Source organism: Benincasa hispida, chromosome 7 (genome assembly GCF_009727055.1).
Source record: "Benincasa hispida cultivar B227 chromosome 7, ASM972705v1, whole genome shotgun sequence".
Lineage (NCBI taxonomy): Eukaryota > Viridiplantae > Streptophyta > Magnoliopsida > Cucurbitales > Cucurbitaceae > Benincasa > Benincasa hispida.
This window is the reverse complement of record NC_052355.1, coordinates 37,088,229-37,109,111: the sequence shown is the minus strand read 5'-3', so window position 1 is coordinate 37,109,111 and position 20,883 is coordinate 37,088,229.

The following is a 20,883-nucleotide window of genomic DNA, read 5'->3' as shown; positions in this document are numbered from 1 at the left end:
ATGAAGTTCTTATATGTAATCTTTCACAAATCTTGTTCAAATTCCCTATTCATAATCATCTTAGTTTACCTACCTTCCAATTCTACAAATTATGAGATTCTAAATTTTCTAAACCTTAATTTTTCGATAGTTTCAACAACCTCAACGCAATTTCCAATTTTTCGGAAAAAAAAATTATTCAAGAGTAACCTAATAGTATTGATACACATGTAATTTGATGCATTTGGGTTATGAATTCAAAAATTTTAATTTTTCTGTAATGATGTAATTTCATATTTGAAGAACATTACTTTGAGATAAAATTTTACTGAAGGCACTCCTTCTGGGACTCGAGCTCGATAGGGCACGAGACACACTCCGTTCACACAATCTCGACTCCTATTGGGAGATTTGAGGTTCCACTCTTATGAGACCATTTTTTTAGACAAAAAAGTTGCTTAAAATTTTTACTTTGGTGTCACACCCCTTCCAAATACCTTTTTAACCTAGGAGGAGATGTGAAGACAGTAAATATCTTCCTTTTATGATACTTACTGTCCGCTTAAACATGTTCTACCTGACAACTTCTTATAACTTTTTAAACAACAACATAATTTAAACTATCCTTTATTCAACAACCTACTTTAATATCCATACAAATTACTTTGCATGTCTCAAAAACCAACTAGATACAAATATAACCCTAAAATACTGAAACAACTAAGAAGACCAATCCTGTGGTAGAACTTCATTTCAAGTGGCAACCAAAACTCCTTCGCTACTTGGAGCGGGGGCACAAAAATAAAAAGAATGAGCTAGGAAGCCCAGTGAGTGGCGTTTTAATATGAACATGGGGTTTTCTTTTCAAAACATTTATAAAACCATTTAAAAACAAATATAAACCAACAACTGAGTATTGAGACGTTCAAATAAGTTCCAAAATACGATCATCATTAGGTAAAACATATCAACACAGTATAATACTGGAATCTTAACCTGAAAGTTTCCTGCATTTTCGTGTTTTGAACAAAATTGACTACAACCTAACCACCCTGCTCAACGAGCTACAGACCTTCCAATCCTTGTTGAAAAGCAAGGAGAAGAAGCGTGAAGCAAATGTTGCTTCATCTTCTAAAAAGTCCCACAAAGGTTCTAAAGCAACTCTAAAACTAGAGAACCAGTGAGCGGAAGAGGGTCATTCCAAACTCCATTGTGAAAGAACATAAACATTGACAATCATACATTAACGATTATGCATTAAAGATAAATTACAACATGCTTTTTACCAAATTACAAGGATCGAGAAGACAATACATTTGAAGAACCCTTTCTTCACGTATTTCCCTCGATCATTCAACAACGTAGCAAATAAGCACGAATGCAACGAGCAACTGGAAAATCCTCGATTACTAGCGAGTAAAACTCAATCCTCGATCCTCGAACAGAACTCGACACCACCACAAGATTACTTTGGTATTCTCGGTGTGAGAATCTAGAAGTTGTAAGCTCTGTATTATTTTGCATGGAGGGATGGAGGGATGGAGGAGGTAGACGATCGAGTATGTGATACCCAATCGTATAGAAGAAGAAGTACATCGTATAGACTCGTCTACTCGATCGTTTAGGCTCTAAGGCTATCGTGTAGTAAAACTCCTTTTACTTGATAATGAATATGTGAGATGTATTGAATGAATGATTTGGAAAACTATTTTTTCTTTTATCTCACAGTTACCAAAAATCGTGTATAACCACACACTAAGTCGGTTATTGGAGAAAAAATTATCAATTATCTCATAATTAATAAATTATAAATAAAAACAATAATTAACTTATCATATTTTATTTATGACCTATAGTTTTAATATTGCATCATATGCAACATATAAACCATAGTTCTTTTTTTTTTTTTTATGGCATTTACTATAAATCATATTTATATTAATGCCTCCAATCAAATAATAATGTATCAAATACATCAAATCAATTATATCATATATAATTAAATCAATTTAATTATATTATATATAATAAAATTCCCTCTTGTTAATTTGAACATTTCAAACTAATTCAAAAACTGATTCTCAACATGAATCCATTGAGCTACTAAAGGGACCTTATGGACCTGTAGCTTGAAGCTCCAATGGTACGTGAATAACTTACTAAACTCTTTAATCACGATATCCACCATCCGTTAACTGTCGAACACTCCACTAAAGACCGATAGTTGCACTCTTCGCACTACAGATATATTTCGGTATCTATTGGATATAACTAATCAACAGTACGATGACCCTTTACAAGTAACTTGTAAGTACAGCTAGGCCACCGTTTTCCCCTTGTAGTTACATCTAACTCCTTAAGTACCACTAATTCCTATAATGAACAATAAATCATAGTCCTATTATGACTAAACCCTTCTCGGGCCAAGAGAAGGTGTGGCACCACATTGTTCAAGTCCCAGAATCAGCCCTTAAGGGAGCAATTTATCTACTTACCCATACTTCGGGGAAGGAGTGAATTCTATCTTTTGTAGCTGAGATTCCAAATCTCCAATCAGACGAATCCTCAAAATGGCAGGCTTGTTGAGTCGGCGATCTGGCCACTCTCACCCATGCAAATCAAAGAACCGCCCTCATAGATAGGAATTCACATCTCATTCAAGATTAAGGTCATGTTACTTATGGTCATCCTAGTGAAATGAAAGTCTCAAATATGAACAGCATTATATAATGAAACTAAACGTTTTGTAGTCCGGTCTTATACAAACTCCTTTGTATAGAGTATCCTAACCCGCATGTCTAATACACGAATGATCAGAATCAAATCATTTGTAGCACTTTACAACATTTGTAACACCTACAAAGCAGGCCACACTCTAGTGTCACAAGGATAAGGTATCCCTCATTTATCCATATACTACAGACCATTTAGGTTATCACTTAAAGCACGATCCACTTGTATGTCTCCACATACATGCTTAAGTTACAATGATAACCAGAGATTTTATTGGTTTGTGGTTAATGCAACTAAAATATCTCATATTTCATAGACTGAAGGGAATAAAATATCATATATTATAAATCACAAAGTGTTTGTTCATACATGTGTTTAAAAACTACAGGACCCTACGAGATTTAGGGCATCAACCCCAACAGGTTCGACCTCTAGAACGAAGTTTGTACCTTCTTCCTTCGACACCAAAAAGTGGAAAAAGAAGAAGGGTGGAAAGGGGAAGGCTAACCCAATAGTTGCTGCACAAAGGGGTAGACAACCAGTCAAGGATGACAAAGGAAAATGTTTCCATTGCAACTAAGATGGGCACTAGAAGAGGAACTGCCTCAAGTATTTGGCAGAAAAGAAGAAAGCCAAACAAGGTAAATATGATTTTCTTGTATTGGAAACCTATTTAGTGGAGAATGATGATTATGTTTGGATTATTGACTTTGGGGTCATTAACCATGTTTGTTCTTCATTTCAGGGAATTAGGTCCTGGCGGCAACTAGATGCTAGTGAGATGATGATGCAAGTTAGAACCGGGCACGTCGTCTCAGTTGTGGCAGTGGGAGGTCTCGAATTGACTTTACAAAACAGATTTCTTGTATTAAAAGATGTACTTGTAGTTCCTGATTTTTTTTTTTTAAAAAAAAACTTAGTTTCTGTAAAGTATTTGTTAGAACAATTTTATAATATCAACTTTCTTGCCAATAAAGTGTTCATTACTAAGAATGGCATTGATATTTCTTCTGCAAAACTAGAAAATAATTTGTATGTGCTAAGACCATTAGCAACTAATGCCCTCTATAACACTAAGTTGTTTAAAACTGTTGTAACTCAATATAAAAGACTTAAAATTTCTCCAAAGAAAAATGCCCAACTTTGGCACCTAAGACTAGGACACATCAATCTCAATAGGATTGAGAGGTTGGTGAAGAATGGACTTCTAAGTGAGTTAAAAGAAAATTCTTTACCTGTGTGTGAGTCATGCCTTGAAGGCAAGATGACTAAGAGACCTTTTACTGGAAAAGGTCACAGGGCCAAAGAACCTCTAGAGCTAGTACATTCAGACCTTTGTGGTCCAATGAATGTAAAAGCTAGGAGAGGTTATAAATATTTCATCACTTTTATTGATGATTATTCAAGACGTGTACGTTTATTTAATGCAACATAAGTCTGATTCTTTTGAAAAGTTCAAAGAATTCAAGGTTGAAGTTGAAAATGCATTAAATAGAATGATTAAAACATTTTGATCTGATCGAGGGGGAGAATTTATGGATTTAACATTCTAGAACTGTATGATAGATCATAGAATTGTATCCCAACTCTCAGCACCTGGTACACCTCAGCAAAATGGTGTATTAGAAAGAAGAAATCGGACCCTGTTGGATATGGTTCGGTCTATGATGAGTTACGCTTCCTTACCTAACTCATTTTGGGGTTATGCAGTAGAGACTGCAGCGTACATCATGAACTGCATTCCATCTAAAAGTATTGCCATAACACCTTTGGAGTTATGGAATGGTAGTAAATAGGTTCATCTAGTAGGTCAAATCCACCTTAAGTGTTGAGGGAACCTCGATATAGTGGGAGGGTTTCGAACCCACCTATTTGCTATATGAGTTTAATTGAAATCTTGGCTATGGTATCTGATGGCAAAGTTGAGGATCCATTGTCTTACAAGAAGGCAATAGAGGATATTGACAGAGATGAATGGATCAAAGCGATGGATCTCGAAATGGAGTCTATGTACTTCAATTCCGTATGGGATCTTTAGATCAACCTAATGGGTTAAACCTATAGGTTGTAAATGGATCTACAAGAGGAAATGGGGTGTTAATGGAAAGGTACAAATCTTCAAGACTAGACTGGTGGCAAAGAGTTATACCCAGGTTGAGGGAGTCGACTATAAGGAGACTTTCTCGCCTGTTGCCATGCTTAAGTCATCCGGATCCTCCTATCCATTGCCTCATATTATGATTATGAGTTTTGGAAAATGGATGTCAAGACTGCTTTTTTGAATGGCAATCTTAAGGAGACCATTTACATGGTGCAACCCGAGGGATTCATAACCTAAGGTCAAAAGCAAAAGGTTTGCATGCTTAATCGGTCCATTTATGGACTGAAGCAAACTTCTCGATCTTGGAACATATGGTTTGATACTGCGATTAAATCTTATGGCTTTGATTAAAACGTTGATGAGCCTTGTGTATATAAGAAGATCATCAACAGTTCAGTAGTTTTTCTAGTGTTATATGTAGATGATATTCTACTCATTGGAAATGATGTAGGTTTACTGACTGTAGTTAAGAAGTGGGTAGCGACCCAATTCAAAATGAAAGATTTGGGAGAGGCTCAGTTTGTTCTAGGTATTCAGATCTTCAGAAATCGAAAGAACAAAATGCTAACTCTGTCTCAGGCATCGTATATTGACAAGATGCTTGTCAAATATTCGATGCAAAACTCCAAGAGGGGCTTATTGCCTTTCAGGCACGGAGTTACATTGTCTAAGGAACAGTGTCCTAAGACACCTCAAGAGATTGAGGAGATGAGACGGATCCCTTATGCATCTGCTATGGGCAGCTTGATGTATTCGATGTTATGTACTAGACCTGACATCTGCTATGCAGTAAGGATAGTCAATAGATATCAATCTAATATAGATTAGATCACTGGACAGCTGTTAAAAACATCCTCTAGTATCTATGGAGAACGAAGGACTACATGTTCGTGTATGGTTCTAAAGATTTGATCCTTATGGAATACACGGACTCTATTTTTAAAACTGATAAGGATTCTAGGAAATCCACATTAGGATCAGTGTTCACTCTTAATGGAGGAGCAGTAGTATGGCGAAGCACCAAGAAAAGGTGCATCACTGACTCCATCATGAAGGCTGAGTATGTAGCGGCTTGTGATACTGCTAAGGAAGCCGTTTGGCTCAGGAAATTCATGACTGATTTGGAAGTTGTTCCATACATGTCAAAGCCCATCACACTTTATTGTGATAATAGTGTGTTGTGGCTAATTGTAAAGAGCCTAAGAGCTGTCTCTTATACACATCTAGATGTGTATAAGAGACAGATTCTATACATGTCAAAGCCCATCACACTTTATTATGCCAATAGTGGTGCTGTGGCTAATTCCCGAGAGCTTAGAAGTCATAAGTGCGATAAACATATAGAGTAGAAGTATCATCTCATTCGAGAGATTGTGCATCGAAGGGATGTGATTGTCACACAGATAGATTCGGAGCACAACGTTGTTGATCCGTTTACAAAGGCCCTCACAATGGTGTTTGAGGGTCATCTGCAAATTATGGGTCTATGGGACAGGCCACGTCTAGACTAGGGCAAGTGGGAGATATTGTACTAGGCACATATTATGCCCTAGTTTATTATTTGTGTACTTTGTATTTTGATTATATTTGTACACCTCACTAGCTTTAGGTCAAGTGGGAGATTGTTGGGGTTGATGCCCTAATCTCGTAGGGTTCTATAGTTTGTAAACATTGTTGAACAAACTCATTATGTATTTAATAGAATATTTGATATTTTATTCATTGTCTATAAAATATATGATATTTTAGTTTCATTAACCACAAACCAATAAACTAACATCTAAGGTTATCTTTGTAACTTAAACATGCATGTAGAGACATACAGGTGGATCATATTTAAGTGATAACCTAAATGATCTGTAGTAGATGGATAAGGCTGGATATCTTATCCCAGTGACACTATGAGTATGGCTTGATTTGTAGGTGTTACAAATTTTGTAAAGTGCTACAAATGATCTGATCCTTATCATTCAAGTATAGACATGCGAGTAGAGATATTCTATACAAAGGAGTTTGTATAAGACCGGACCACGAAATGTTTAATCTCATTATATAATGTCGTTCATAAGAGACTTATATTTCACTAGGATGACCATAAGTAACATGACTTGAATCCTAAGTGAGTTGTGAACTCTTGTCTATGAAGGCGATCCTTTGATTTGTATGGCTGAGAGCGGTCAGATCGCCGACTCAAAAAGCCTACCATTTTAGGGATTCATCTGATTAGGGAGCTGGGAACATAGCTACACAAGATGGAATTCACTCCTTCCCCGAGGCAGGGGTAAGTAGATAAATTGCTCCCTTAAGGGCTAATTTCAGGTCTTGAACAATGTGGCACCACACACCTTCCTGGCCCGAGAGGGGTTTAGTCATAGTTGGACTATGATCTATTGTTCATTAGAGGAATCAATGGTACTTAAAGAGTTAGTTGTAACTAAAGGGAAAAAATGGTAATTTGGCCTAGCTGTACTTACGAGCAATTTGTGAAGGGTCATCATACTGTTGATTGGTTGTATCCAATGGACACAAAAATATATCTGTAGTGTGAAGATTGTAGTTGTCGGTCTTTAGTGGAGTGCTCGACAGTTAAGGGATGGTGAATAATATAATTAAAGAGTTTAATTAATTATTCATGTATCGTTGGAGCTTCAAGCTACAGGTCCAACTCAATAGGATTTAGTTGAGAATCAGTTTTTGGATTAATTTGAATTGTTCAAATTAATAGAGGGATTTAATTATATATGATATAATTAAGTTGTTTCAATTGTATATGATATAATTGTCATAATGTATTTGATACATTATAGCTTAATGGGAGGAAATAAGTATTTGAATGAGATTCAAATATAGTTTCTATGAATTGGATTCATAGTTATTAAATTTAATATAAATATGGTTTATATTAAATGCCATACAATAGAGAAAAGAAACTATATTTTATGTTGTATGTGATACAATATATATATATATATGATAAATTAGTTTTCATATTTATATTTATATTATGATTATTATTATTTTAATAATAAGGAAGAGAGTTACAACTCCCTTCCCCTTCTTTTCTCTCCACCCATGTAAGTGGGTGGTGGTTACTTTTGGCAAGGAGAATAAAAGAAAATGTTTCTTCTTCTACTTGGTTGGTTAATCGATTTTGACAGTGTGAGAAAAAAACAGAAGAGCTTTGTGTTTTTTGAGTTTTTTGTGATAATTCTCAATCCCTCCTCTACATTAAGTTTTCCCTCACAACCAAAATAGATAGAGCCCACCACTCATGGATTTTCACCCTGAGAATACCAAGGTAACATTCGTGGTAGTGTTTATACTTGTTCGAGGTTAATCTTGAAGAAGGTCTTCAAGTTGTTTGTGATTTGTTAGAGGGAAAACGTGAAGAAAAGGTCTTCAAAGGTTCTTGAAACCCTTTCTAAAGCATGTTGTGATTTTTACAATTAATGCATATCTTGTTTACTGTAAACTTTATATTCAATGAAAATGAAATTTGGTCAATTCGCTTCTATTCAAGGTTCTCTCCCGTTAGAGTTCCTTCATACACAACATAACATACATCAAAGTCCCAATGGCCAATGTATAAGGAATTCGTTTCATAAGCTCAACCTCTTGAGGTGTTTTAGGATACCTCTTCCTTAGACCAATGAATCCCTTGCCTAAAACGTAACATGTAGAACCCTATTTCCCCTACATTATACCGTTAACTTCACATATTACTTACTCATTAAGGGAATGACGTAGTAATGGAAGGATTAAGCTTGGAGGAAGATAGTTTAAGGAACCTTCTAAAGTGACAGATTTGAAGTAAATTCCGTGGAAAGGAATATGCAGATTTGAAATAAAGGGGAAACTGAGCCTGCGATACATTAGACCCTATGAGATCATAGAGTGAGTCGGCCCAGCGGCTTACAGATTGAGGTTACCTCCAAAATTAGCTCGTATTCATGACGTGTTCAATGTATCGATGTTGAGGAAGTATGTGCTTGATCCCATGCATGTACTAACAGAGAAGCCGATACAACTCAAGAAGAATTTGTGTTATGAAGAGAAATCAATGGAAATTCTGGATAGAAAGAACAGATACTCAGAAACAAGATAATACCTTTGGTAAAGGTATTATGGATGAACCATGGCGTTAAGGAAGCCACCTGCAAAGTTGAAGAGCAAATGAAAAGGAAGTATCCCAAATTATTCAACTGATATCTTCCAGGTAAATTTCAAGGACGAAATTTTTTTAAAGGAAGGTAAATTGTAAACCCCAAACCCTATTTTTCCTACTTAAGTATGTTTAAGTATATGAATAATGTGTTGAGTAAGTAATATGTGAAGTTAATGGTATAATGTAGGGAAACTAGGAAGGAAGAAGGAGAAGAAGAAAACTTAGTGTCATGAAGGCTGTCTCGGGTGAAATATGGTTGGCTAGGGAGAAGAAAAATTGGCTAAGTGTGGAAACTAGAGGTAATTCTTAGCGTGGGGCATGGCAAGTCGTGATGGTGTTAGTTAGGCGTCAAGGCTGGAGCTAAGCTTTAATGATGGAGATTAAGGGAGGATCATCACCTTAAGCATCATTTGAGATAACAGTTGGCTTGGTTGAGTACACCAAATTCCTATAATAGGCGAGGTCGCAACTTGATAAACCATGCATGTCATGTAGCTGCAAGTATAAAAAGGAAGGTTATGTTCAAAAGCTTGGTTTGGGAAAATGACTCATACTCTCTGAGTGATTCTGGCACCATTTAAAAGCTAAAGGAGTCTAGTTTCCAAGATAGGGCTGCAGGAGAGAGATCACAAGGGAAGATAGCTAGAGAGTGAAGATATTACAAAAAAGTCAAGTTCTCAGGTTAATCAGGGCCAGTGGTGAAGATTTGAAGCTTCTGATCAAACGACGAACAATTTTGAGCTAAAATTTAAGGTAAGATTTTAAACTTAATTCTAAACAACTTTGTAGAAGGAAATTTCTTAAGATGAGGTCTGGAATTGGAGTTATTTGCTCTGGAATTTGAATATGGAAATGTTGAACAATCAGGTAGCTGTTTGGAAAGGATAAGTAAGCAGTTCAACGAGTAGATGCACGGGCAAGACGACTATGTGATAAGTCACGCGTGAGGTTGTGCACATAAGCGAGGGAGGCCACAAGGTAGGGCTGTTGGTGTTGAGGGGATGGCTGATTGTGCGATGGTAGACAAGGCAACGGGAGGTTAGGTTGCCCCAAGCTAAAAAGATTAAAGCCCCAAAGTTTTTCTAAGTGTTCGACGCCTAAGGTATTATGCATTAAAAGGGTATGATGTGTTAGTAATGAAAATATGAGCTAGTTATGAGAAGTTAGTCTCAAAAGGGAGACCAATGCTAACAACTAAAGGAAATGGCTATTGGGCGTAGGATTGACACCAATGGGAAAAGCTTACCAAGCTTAAGGGAGGAAGTGATCAAGGACTTGTGAGTGACAATGTTCTAAATGTTTAAAAGTTTATGTTTTGCCAAAGTTATTCTCATGCTAAGTTTTATATATATGATTTCAAGTAACTTAGCTTTATGTTGAAAAGCAAGACCAACGCATGGTGTTTAACAAAGTATGAATTTCTATGTATGCTTTCCATGTATAACGCATGCCAACCTTTTCAAAAGCTAGTATTAGCATGTTTTAAGTTAACTTCTTTTCTAATATATGAAACATGCGTTAGTAGCGATGTTTAAAGCCTTAATGATGCTTTGATCTACTATGTTTTAAATACCTAAGTTTAATAAGTATATTCGTCGGTATTCTTAAAGCATATTGAAAAGGATACTGAAGGTAGGGAAGGTATCCTAAAGGCATTTCAATATTATGTTTGAAAACTATATTTACAAATGTTCTTTGTGAGCTTGATAATATGATGAGTCAGATAATGAAGGTAAGGAAGGTATCCGAGTAAGTGTACCCAAGGTATGATGGTACTTAGTATATACCACGTGCACGTAGGTAGTTGGCGTCGAGGGATCGAGCAAAAGGGTTCTCTCTTGACTAAGGCTTGACGTTGAGGGTTTGAACAATAGGGTTCACTCTCAACTAAGGATCAATTCAGCTATGTTTTCAGACTTGTTATGTTTTAAAAGTTTTGCCTGTACAATTGCTTGGAAAGATTCTATATTTCATTATTCAGTTTTCTAGTTTCAGTTTTAAGCATGAGAACTATATTTTATTAAGTCACTCATTGAGCTAGTAGCTCACCCCGTTTTAAATGTTTTCTTTCCTCAGGTAGCAGTCCAACTCTCCAAAAGATAACTCTGCTACTGCACCGCCACTCAAGGATTCTAGTTTCAAAGAAGTTTAGGTGGTTGCTATAAATATCTGTACACATGCTTTGTGTATATAGGGACTAGGTTAGCAAATTAGGGCCCATAGGATCTTGTGTTATGTACATTCTGTGTATATGTTGACTGTGTGAAACTCTGTTTGTTGTTGTTTATTAAAGATATATGCTTCTTGGTTATGTCAAGGTTTTAAGACAGGTTAAGTAGGGTAGTAGGCAGTGAGTGCCAACAAAAGGGTTGGTAACTGTTGCAGTCATATTCCCTTTCAGGTTAAGAGAGTAATCTAGGAGGGGGTGTGACATAACAGGTCTCTCTTGGAATTTTGCATCTTATATCTAGACAACATCTTGTCAATATACTTGACAAGATGCTTGAGATAAGGCTAGCAATTTTTTCTTACGATTTCAAATTATTTGGATTCCAAGAATATACTGTGCATCTCCCAAATCTTTCATTTGAAATTGCGATGCTAGCCATCTCTTAACATCAGCAAGAAATCTTACCTCATTCCCAATGAGTAGGATATCATCAACATATAATACCAGAAAAGTTATAGTCTTCTTGACAATTTTCTTGTACACATAAGGTTCATCAACATTCTGTTTCAACCGATAAATGAATCTTTTAAGCTTGAAAAACTTTTTCTCTTGACCCTATTCGTTAAACCCCTTTGGTTGAGATATATATATATCTCTTCAAGATAGCCATTCAGAAAAGTTATTTTGACATCCATTTACCATATTTCATAATCATAAAAGGCAGCAATGGAAAAGAGTATTCTAATAGACTTGATAATAACAATCAGAGAGAAGGTTTCTTCACAGTCCACACCCTCTCTTTGGGTAACCCCCTTTTGCCAGGAGTCTAGCTTTATAGGTTTGTACCTTACCAGCTTGGTCTCATTTTCTTTTGTAGATCCATTTACAACCAATAGGTTTTACCCCATCTAGTTGATTTACAAGTTCCCAGACTGAGTTGAAGTACATAGAGACCCCATTTTGAGGTTCATGGCTTTTATCCACTGGTTTAAATCCACATCTTTCATTGCCTGTTTAAAAGTCAATGAATCCTCCAAGCCATGATCATGTATGACAAGTTGAGTTTCTGTCAAATCCATGTAACAGTCAGGCTGTTGAACAATCCTCCCATTACATCAAGCACTCTCAACTCTTGAAAATGATATGACGGACCAGTTTCATCAACAACTCTTGTTGAAGGACCAGCTTGATTAACAACTCTTGGTTGTTTATCTATAGCTTCTTCGGAAGTTTCAGTTAATACTAGTTTACTGCGAGGTTGATGATTTCTTATGTGGTCTTCCTCCAAGAATGTAGCATTTGTCGATACAAATACTTTATTTCTTGAGGATCATAAAATAGACCACCTTTTGTTTCTTTGGGATATCCTACAAATAAGTATATTTTTTAACGTCATTCCAGTTTCTTTGGTTTCTGTACCAACACATGTGTCGAAAATCCCCAAATCCTGAAATGACGTCAACTACCTTTACGTCCTCTCTATAACTCATAAGGTGTTTTAGAAAACACTTTTTGAGGGAACCATGTTCAAAATATAAATAGTAGTCGGTACTGTGTTTCCCCAAAATGAATTAGGTAACTAATTAGGTAACTGAGCATAACTCATCATCGAACGAACCATGTCCAACAGGGTTTTATTTCTCTTTTTCGCTACACCATTTTGTTAAGGTGTACCAGGTGCCGTGATAAAGACCGAATTTCATGTTCTATCAAATAGCCATGGAGTTTTAAGTCCATATGCTCTCTACCTCGATGTGATCGAAGTGCTTTAATCTTTTTACCTAACTGGTTCTCAACCTCTTCCTTATACTCCTTGAACCTTTCAAGAGTTTTTGGACTTATGATGCATTAGGTAAATATAGTCATATCTAGAACAATCATCAATAAAACTGATGAAATATTCATACCCTCTTCGTGTCTTGACATGAAATTAGACATGAGGATTTCCATGAGCAGCGGAAGGATCATTCTAAATTTCAATCATATTCGAACAATAAAAATTACAGTACCAGAAACGAAAACATATGGTTATGTATAAAGCAAAATTACAGCATGCTTTACTAAAGATCAAGGAATAAAATCTACATACCTTTGAAGACTCATCTTCAACACCCTTGATCATGAAAGCTCGAACAGGCTCCAAGACTACAGCACACGAATGCTCGTCCACCATGATCGTAACACAGCACGATCAACAAATAACTCGAACAGAGCGATCTCCAAGATCACGAACACAACGAACTCCACACAAACACCACAAATAACCTCCACAAACCTTGACTAGTGTTGAGTTGAGTATGACACCACCACAATGGCTACTTTGGTATTCTCGGTGTGAGAATCCAAAAGTGTGGGCTCTATGTGGACTTGGTTAGAGGAAGAGAGCAGAGAAGAACAATCATGTGAACGATTGAGCAAGTGGGAGATGACAAAGTCTATCGCATAGACAATGCCCAATCGTTTAACAAACGCTATGCGATCATTTAGCTAAAGCTACACGATCGTTTAACTCATTGTCTAGCTAAGTGTCTATCGTATAGAAACACTCCACGATCGTTTAGTCTCTCCAAGCTATCGTTTAGAAAAACATTTTTCCTTTTATCTCACAATTTCCATGAAACCACCAATAACCTCCCATTCAATTGGTTATTAGAGAAAAAGAGATAATTATCTAATAATTAATATTATTATAAATATAAATGATAACCAACTTATCGTACTATATTTATAACCTATAGTTTTAATATTTCATGTCATGAAACATATAAAGCATAGCTCTTTTTCTATTTCATGGTCTTTAATGTAAATCTCATTTACATTAATCCTCCATTAGATGTATCTCATACATCACACCAATCATATCATATATAATCAAATTACCTCTAGTCAATTTGAACATTTCAAATCAACACCAAGAACTAATCCTCAACTTGAATCCATTGAGCTACCAAGTGGACCTTATGGACCTATAGCTCGAAGCTCCAACAATACGTGAATAACTAACTAAACTCTTGAGTCACGGGATCCACCAAAAATTACCATGAAACCACCAATAACCTCCCACTCAATTGTTTGTTTTATTTGCTTTACCACAAACCAATAAATATAAAATCCCTGGTTATTTGTATGTAACTTAAACATGTATGTGGTGACATACAAGTGGATCATGTCTTGAGTGATAACCAAAATGGTCTGTAGTATATGGATATAGGAGGGAAACCTTATCTTGGTAATCTACGGATGCGGCCTGCTTTGTGGAATGGTCATAAGTGTTGTGACTTGTCATAGATGGTCTGATCCTGATCATTCATGTAGGGCATATGTAAGTGGGGGCATCCTATACAAAGAGTTTATATAAGACCTGACCACGAAGTGTTAACGTCTCGTTATATAACACCGTTCATGACAGAGACTTCACTTCACTAGGATGACCATAGTAACATGACCTCAATCCTGAGTGAGTTGGAACTTTTGCCATTGATTTTGTATGGTTGCGAGTGGCCAGGTCAACGACTCAAACCTACCATTTTGGGGATTCGTCTGATTTGGGAACTAGAAACTCAGCTACACAAGATGGAATCCACTCCTTGCCCGAAGCAGGGGCAAGTAGATAGATAGCTCCTTTAAGGTTGATTCCAGAGCTTGAACGATGTGGCGCCACGTACCTTCTCTTGGCCCGAGAGTTGTTCACACATAGTTGGACTATGTTGTATTGTTCATTAGAGGAATCAATGGTACTTAAGGAGTGAGATGTAACTACAGAAACTGCAAGTTTTTAGGACATAAAACCCAATAGCAAATGGCGATGTTGAGGATCCATTGCCTTATCAGAAGGTAATGGAAGATGTAGACCGGGATGAATGAGTCAAGGCCATGGATCTCGAGATGGAGTTGATGTACTTTAACTCAGTATGGGATCTTGTAGGTTATAAATGGATCTACAAGTGCAAATGGGGTGCTGATGGGAAGGTACAGACCTTCAAGGCTCGACTTGTGGCAAAGGGTTATACCTAGGTAGAGGGAGTCGACTATGAGGAGACTTTCTCGCCTGTTGCCATGTTAAAGTCGATCCGCATCCTCCTGTCTGTTGTAGCTTATTATAATTATGAGATCTAGCAAATGGACGTCAAGACGACCTTTCTGAATGGAAATCTTGAGGAAACCATTTACATGGTGCAACCCAAGGGATTCATAGCCCAAGTTCAAGAGCAAAAGGTTTGCAAGCTGAATCGATCCATTTACGGGCTGAAATAGGCGTCTCGATCTTGGAACATACGGTTTGATATTGCGATCAAGTCATATGGCTTTGACCAGAACGTTAATGAATCTTGTGTCTAAAAGAATATCATCAACTCTTCAGTAGTCTTCTTAGTGTTGTATGTAGACGATATACTACTCATTGGGAATAATGTAGGTCTACTGATTGCAGTTAAGAACTGGCTAGCGACCCAATTCCAAATGAAAGATTTGGGAGATGCTCAGTTTGTTCTGGGTATACAGATCTTTCGAGATCCTAAGAACAAAGTGTTAGCACTGTCTCAGGCATCGTACATTGACAAGATGTTGCTCAAGTACTCAATGCAGGACTCCAAGAGGGGCCTAATGTCGTTCAGGCATGGAGTCACTTTGTCTAAGGACATGTGTCCGAAGACGCCTCAAGAGGTTGAGGAGATGAGATGGGTCCCATATGCGTCTACCATTGGCAGTTTGATGTATGTGATGCTCTATAATCATCCAAACATCTGCTACGTTGTGGGCAAAGTCAGTAGGTATCTATCTAACCTAGGCCAGGGTCACTGGACCATAGTGAATAACATCCTCAAGTATCTTTGGAGAACGAGGGACTACATGCTCGTGTATGAATTTAGGGATTTGATCCTTACTGAATACATGGATTCTGACTTTCAGTCTTTACTCTTAATGGATGAGCTGTAGTGTGGCGAAGCATTAAGTAGGGGTGCATCGCTGACTCCACTATGGAGGCAGAGTACATAGTGGCTTGCAAAGCTGCTAAGAAGGTCGCCTGGCTCAGAAAATTCTTGACAGAACTGGAAGTTGTTCCAGATATGTCTAGGCTCATTACCCTCTATTGTGATAATAGTGGGGCAATGGCGAACTCCAAGGAGGCTAGGAGTCACAGGCGCGGCAAACACATAGAGCGGAAGTATCATCTGATCCACGAGATAGTGCATCGAGGAGACGTGATCGTCACGAAGATCTCTTTGGAGCACAATGTTGTTGACCCGTTTACGAAGGCTCTCACGGCTACAGTGTTTGAGGGTCACCTTCAGAGCATGGGTCTGCAGAATCGCCCGCGACTGGACTAAGGCAAGTGGAAGATTTTATTATACTGGCCTTTTATGCCCTAGTTTATTGTTTTGTACTAGTTTTATGTACACCTCACTTCTTTTAGGACAAGTGGCAGATTGTTGGGGTTAATGCCCTAAAGTCTCGTGTCCTATAGTTTGTACGAACGCTTGTGTTGTGTAATATATGATATTTACTTCACATCTTTATTTTGCTTAGTTATTTGTTTTATTTGCTTTACCACAAACCAATAAACATAAAATCCATGATTATTTGTATGTAACTTAAGCATGTATATGGTGACAAACAAGTGGATCATGTCTTGAGTGATAACCAAAATGGTCTGTAGTATATGGATATAGGAGGGAAACCTTATCCTGGTAATATTACAAATACGGCCTGCTTTGTGGAATGGTCACAAGTATTGTGACTTGTCAAAGATGGTCTGATCCTGATCATTTGTGTAGAGGACATGCAAGCGGGGGCGTCCTATACAAAGAGTTTGTATAAGACCTGACCACAAAGTGTTAACGTCTCGTTATATACACCATTCATGACAGAGACTTTGCTTTACTAGGATGACCATAGGTAACATGACCTCAATCCTGAGTGAGTTGGGAACTCCTGCCATTGAGAGCGGTCTTTTGATTTGTATGGGTGCGAGTGGCCAGGTCGCTGACTCAAACCTACCATTTTGGGGATTCGACTGAATTGGGAGCTAGGAACTCAGCTATACAAGATGGAATTCACTCCTTCCCCGAAGCAGGGGCAAGTTGATAGATAGCTCCCTTAAGGCTGATTCCAGGGCTTGAACGATGTGGTGCCACACACCTTCTCTTGGCCCGAGAGGTGTTCACACATAGTTGGACTATGTTGTATTGTTCATTAAAGGAATCAGTGGCACTTAAGGAGTGAGATGTAACTACAGGGGAAAAATGGTAAATTGCCCCAGCTGTACTTATGAGCATCTGTGAAGGGTCATCGTACTCATGATTGGTTATATTCGATGGACATAGAAATATATCTGTGGTAAGAAAAGTTCAACTGTTGGTCTTTAGTGGAATGCCTAGCAGTTAATAGATGGTGGATCTCATAGCTAAATAGTTTAATCAGCTATTCATGTACCGTTGGAGCTTCGAGCCACAGGTCCATAAGGTCTTCTAGGTAGCTTGGATAAAGTCGAGAATCAGTTTTTGGGTCAGTTTGAAATGTTCAAATTGACAAGAGGAAGTTCGATTATATATGATATAATTGAATATATATAAATCGAACTGGTTAATTATATATGATATAATTGACTAAATGTATGAGATACATTATTTTGAAGAAAATTAGATATAAATATGATTTATATCAAGTAAAGGAGAAATTACTATAGTAGATATATGATATCAAACTATAGGGTGAGAATATAATATGATTATATTCATTTATTAATTAAATTGGTTAATTATGTGATAATTGGCCGAAATCTTCTCCTCGATTGTGCTTAGTGGGAAATTTAGTATTCAGTTATTGTAACTGAAGAATAAAATGAAAATTTGTTTAATTTTGCAAAGGGTTCGAAAAAATCGCAAAAGGTGTGAAAACATTTTTATTGCTTAGCTGAGAGCCTATACGATAGAGCCTTATCGCTTAAACAATCACACACCCCACGTCTAAACGATCGCACGCTTTTCTCTAAACGACTGCTTAGCTTTTCCAAACGATCGCCTAGTGTGCCTTGTTTATAAACGATCGTTTACCTATTACTAGACGATCGCTTAGTAAAACCTACACGATCGTGTACCTTACGATAAGCATTCGCTATATGACAACCTTCTCTATACGCCTTCTCTCACACTTTCTTATCGTTCTACACGATTAGCCTTTTCCTCTTTCCTCTACCAAATTCAACAAAGACCACACTTTGGAATCTCTTGTCTTTTATTTATCAAAGCATGCTATTAATTAGTGTTAAATTGCATAACTATTTATTAGAATGTGTGTGTGGTATTTCGATCATAATGAAATCAGAAAGATCCAAACGCGCTCATGGATGCTCTTTGTTAAGAGTTCCTTCACCACTGATCTCTCTAATGAACATAAGTCATAGTCCTACTATGACTAAGTCCTCTCTTCCAAAGAGAAGTTGTGGCCACTATGTTCAAGCCCCGGAATCAGCCCTTAAGGGAGCAATCTATCTATTTACCCCTACTTCGGGGAATGAGTGAATTCCATCTTGTGTAACTGAGTTCCCAACTCCCAAATCAGACAATCTCCAAAAAGGTAAGCATGTTGAGTTGGCAATCTGACCACTCTCACCCATACTAATCAAAGGACTTCCCTCAAAGGTAAGAGTTCCTAAAACACTTAGGATTAAGGTCATGTCACCTATGATCGTTTAGGTGAAATGTAAGTATCTAGTATCAACGGAATTATATACAGAGACTAGTCATCTTGAGGTCCGATCTTATACAAACTCTTTGTATAGGACACCCCCGCTCGCATGTCTCCATATGAATGGTCAAGATCTATCATCTGTAGTAGTTCACGACACTTGTAAACCTCTACAAAGCATGTCGTATTTGTAGTGTCACCAGGATCAAGTATTCCTCTTTAATCCTTATACTACAGACCTATTTAGGTTATCATTTAAGGCATGATCCACTTGTATATCTCATATACATGCTTAAGTTTACATACGATAACCATGGAGCTTTTTTTATTGGATATGAGTAAATGCCAGAATGAAATAACTCTTATTTTATTCATAACAATGTGTATATATTACAAACAACGAGACTCTGGGAGAATTAGGACACCAATCCCAACATGACATTCATCGGACCACAGAGGCCTAAATGCACGAGCTTTAAGGGTTATTTGCGTTGGGAATGGCCTAAACTCGCAGTTCATAAATGTTGTTAACATATTCTATTTATCAATAAAATGTTGTTGAGTTTTTTTTTTATTGATATTGCATTCTTCTATAATAATCCAATAAATGAATCCATGGTTATAACATGAATACTTTAACTTTATGTAGTGACATAAAAATGCATCAAGTTTTAGTATGTAGCCAAAATGGTCTATAAGTATACGGATGAGATTGGGTACCTCATCCTGGTGACACTATTGGATGCGGCCCATTTTGTATACTGATATAAATGATGTGATCCAAAACTCATTCATGTAGAGACATATGAGTGGGGGCATCCTATGCAATGAGTTTGCATAAGATTGGATCTCGAAACAGTCACTTTTGTTTATAACAACCGTTTACTATTAAAATTGACTATCTCAAACTCAATCACTTAGGGTAACTCAATCTTAATCCTGAGCTAACAACAAACTTCTGTTTATTCGGGATTATCCTTTGATCTGCATAGGTGAGAGTAGTCCAACAACACTGCTCAATAAGCCTCCCATTTTTGGGATAAGACCGGATAGATAGCTATGGACATAGTTTTGCAATATGGAATTCACTCCTACCCGATTTAGGGTTAGCAGATGGGTTATTCTCTTAAGCGTTGATGCTTTGTCTTGAACAATGGGGCCACGCCCTCTCATAAAAAAGAGGATTATGATTTATAAGTTGGACTATAAATCAATTGTTCAATAGAGGATCAGTGGGAGCTTAAGGAGCAAGATGTGTTTACAGGGGTAAAACAATAATTTTTGACCCAACTGTAAATTCGAACGACCTGTGAAGGATTGACTTACCGGTTATGGTTAAAATGGACAGAAATATATCTGCAGTGAGAAGAGTGAAACTATCGTGCTATAGTGGAATGTCTTGATAGTTAATGAATAGTAATTAATTTGGTTTAAAGAGTTTAACCAATTAATTACAAGTCGTTGGAGCTCATGATCTATAGGTTCATAAAGTCCCTCTACTCGTTCGTAATTTAGATTAATAAATTGAGTAATCTTGATAAGATTTTAAATTAGGGTTTAGAATTTGAAATATTCAACTTCATTTAGGGTTTCTATCTATCTATTGTATTCGATACAATTAAAATGTTTAATTTTATCGAAATTGATTGGAGAAACGATTAATGTTTAAAATATGATTTAAATATTAATTGTATAATATTAATTTAATATTATATATTAAATTAATAAAATTAATTAAAAGGTTTAATTAACTAGTTTTATTTAAAAATTAATTAATTGAATTATTTGTTTTATAAAACTAATAAATGAAATTAAATAAGTTTAATATAAAAAATGGTTTAAGAAGTCATTTTTGGAAAATCTTTTGAAAAACAATTTTCAAAGGGGAGATTTCCAAAATGTTGGAAATCTCCACTATGTATTGAACTTCCTTATTCACATCTCCATTTTCTCCATGTAGGAGTTGCCCTTCATGCAAGCCATGAATTTGCATGGTGAAAGCTTTATAAATTGGAGTGCTCAGCTGAATTATGATTTATGCTTACAAGA